The following is a 3,436-nucleotide window of genomic DNA, read 5'->3' as shown; positions in this document are numbered from 1 at the left end:
ATTACAATTTCGGTGAATAATCAGCAGCTGATTTTAGTAGCCAATTTAGTTTGAATACACCATCATCACATACATAATAATGTAGGTTATTATAAATATTCAGAAAAATATATACAAAAGAAGATTGAGTGGTAGATTTATGTAAATTAGGTATGATACTTTTTTATTTAAGTTACTTCTCGTGTTAAAGTTATAGGTGGTGGGTTTTAATAAAATAGTACCATTTAATCAGTGCCAATGTCAGTTTTTAAAAATATATCGAACCTAAAAATCTTGGATGGTCATCTATTCTTTAATAAATAATTATATCTAAAATATATATTTTAAACTTAATTTGACAATGTTTATGTTTACATAACTGTTATGTTATTTATGTATAACTTTTAATATTTATGATTAGTTATTATTAAATTTAAAAATTGATTTTTTTTAAAGTTGTAACACATTTTAATTTTATATTACTGATTAGGTTAAGAAAATAATTACCATATTTAAAGTTTGATATCGAACGTGTACAGTCTAAAAGTATAAACAAATTATAAATTGATTAAATATTTGGTTGTTTAGAAATGTTTTTAATTCAACTTTATTTACAGTGACATTCGTAGTACTAAATAATACATTTATTAAATATGGAAGATTTCTGATGATTTGAGTAAGTACCTAGTGTGTTATAGTCAAATGAAGTAAGAATTTATAAGTAGGTACGGATTGAGATTGATCATAAAGCGATTTGTTGATAATCAAAAAATAATAAAACGTATTCTTTAAAAGTTGATTGAACAGCTGTCAATTAAACACTGGAAAATCTTTATTTTTGCGAATTCAATCGATGTTCGGTATATCTATAGGTTGTACGTGGCAGTTGGTATAATCGTTGTTGTTAGGGAATCCTCTTCTTATAGGGTGTCCGTTATGATAATATTTTACTGCTTAAGTATTTGAATAAATAATGTGTTATTATAAGATGAAATAGTATATGAGCTTACCTTCAATAACTGTGAATGTAAAGTAATATATAAACATTAAACATAAATCGTCAAAAAATGATTAGAATTATGAATTATAAATTAAGTAAACAATTAACGGACTTACGGACAGGTATTTCTGTAAATGTATAAGCATAATAAATATTGGAGTTATTAAAATATTATGGCTTAGGAAACACGGTCGTTGTATCTATGACAATAAATTAATATTATATTATTGAGACTACAGTACTGCACTTAATGAGACCAACTACAAATAGATCATGAACCAACAATCATGGGGAATACTTCGCAAACAATATTTCTCTTAAAAATAACACAGAACATAGGTAATAATATGTTATAGTCATAGTTAGCAACCATTTTAATCAATCTAAGTAGGCGATGTTTTTTGCAAGTTTCATGATCATATTCCTGTTATTGAACACTAAGTATTGTCAACTGTCAGATTATATCTATATTATTCTTACGATTGTTTAAAATGTAGGTATTGGCGATGATTTAATTATTAAGTGTTTTGTACAACTTATCATTAAAATAAATACAAAATTCATTAAACACAATAAATATTTAATTCGAATTACAATTAATAAATTTTCTTATGTTGATAAATTGTAAAAACCTAAAACCTAATTAAGATTTCTGTGCTTACGTACTTTCTTTCACTGAAAATGCAAGACAAATTATTATTATAAAACTATTAGCTTATTTAAGTTTATTATAAATATAATCTTTCAGATTTTTGATATTAGCATAATGTGAATTGTATTGGATTTACGAGGTGGGGTTTTTTTCGTCGTAATATTATGTCACATTATATGTCTGATGATATCACGTTTTGGAGTTAAATGTAGTAAATAACGTAGTTCATTGTACTCAAATTATTTGTAGAAATTTATACAAACTTGTTTAAACACAAGAATTTGGTGAAATTACAATCCATCAATTTGTTACATCGATAAATTGTAGGTACTTAATACCAAGACAAAGTATATTATTACAGGTATATCAGCAACATTGTGATGCGCACTTTTTACTGTATGTCACGTTTTCCGGCTCTCATTGGTCGCATATACAAAGCATGAACATCGGAGAACTTGATACATTCAAAAAATAGGCACACATTCAACGTTCGACTTGAGGGGGTGAATATATTAAAGGCCAGCTGACCATTGCAGTATAGCAATTTAAAATTGTATATCCTAAGTTTTTGGGGGTGCTATACCTGAGTTTGAGGGGCTTAGGTTCCCCCAAACTCCTCCCCATAATTTGTGAATATGCCATGCGAAAACTAAATTCAATTACGTATTCTGGCTGACATACCTCCATATTAAGTGATGCCTAATACCTAAAATAAAAACTAAAATACGATTGTTATGCATACTTACATTCATTCACTGAAATTATGATATAATTTGTTATTTTAATAGTATTGTTTAAATTTAGTTATTACATTTATCATAGCCCATAGGTAATCCTTCAAATTATAGATTATAAAACAATGTGGGATGTATTGGATTTACAATGCAGGGTGGGATTTTTATGTTATATTATGTTACATTAAAAGTGGTTATCACATTGTAATAACTGGTATCACGTTTTTGAGTTAATTAGGTATAAGCTATCTACAATATTCAAGAATGAATCTCAGTTAACAATGTGAACATTTTATTCAAGATTCCCTGAAAGTTATTCTTCCAGTACCTAGTTGAAAATATTGTTATAATATAGACGTCTCCACAACCGAGTTTGTTCGTTACTAAATAAATATGAGGTGTTTGGGTTATCACTAATACTTTATTAATATAATCAATTTTAAAAGAAATTTAGTTGCACAGAATAATTATTAGACTTATAAAAAAAACAGAGGCTCTGCTCGATGGTCTGCCAGTAATCAGTATTACACTAAATATTACACAGACAGCGAGACACGGTAGGGGCTCGCTTGGGCTCGAAACTATCTACACAGCGAATTCCTTAAGACCATGTGACTCTGCCTGTTCACATATTAATATGCTTACACACTATACTATATTATACTATTACTATATCTCATACTACGTATAGCAGGGGTTTACTACAATATCAAAAATATAATGTTGCAATATGTTTGTCAAATATTTTTCTATACACTAGACAGTTAATTTAATATTAATAATTTGTCTTCTAGAGATAAACGTTTTTATAGTGTAATTTAATTTAATAAGCACAAGCTATAATTGAGACATCAAACCTTCCACAACAACGTATATTGTTGTAATTTAAAATAATCTCATCATATAGGTAAGTAATTGATATTTTCGTATGTAGATATGTTTTTTTTATAAATGTCCATATACAATGTACTATGTAAATAACTCGATAGTTAGGTAATTTAATATTTTACAAATAAATAAATTAATAGTATATTCTATAGGAATTAAAAATCGATACCTAGGTAGTTATTT

The sequence above is a fragment of the Acyrthosiphon pisum genome, unplaced genomic scaffold (assembly GCF_005508785.2).
Source record: "Acyrthosiphon pisum isolate AL4f unplaced genomic scaffold, pea_aphid_22Mar2018_4r6ur Scaffold_21214;HRSCAF=23326, whole genome shotgun sequence".
Taxonomy (NCBI): Eukaryota; Metazoa; Arthropoda; class Insecta; order Hemiptera; family Aphididae; genus Acyrthosiphon; species Acyrthosiphon pisum.
The sequence above is the reverse complement of the archived record's forward strand: the minus strand, read 5'-3'. Positions refer to the sequence as shown.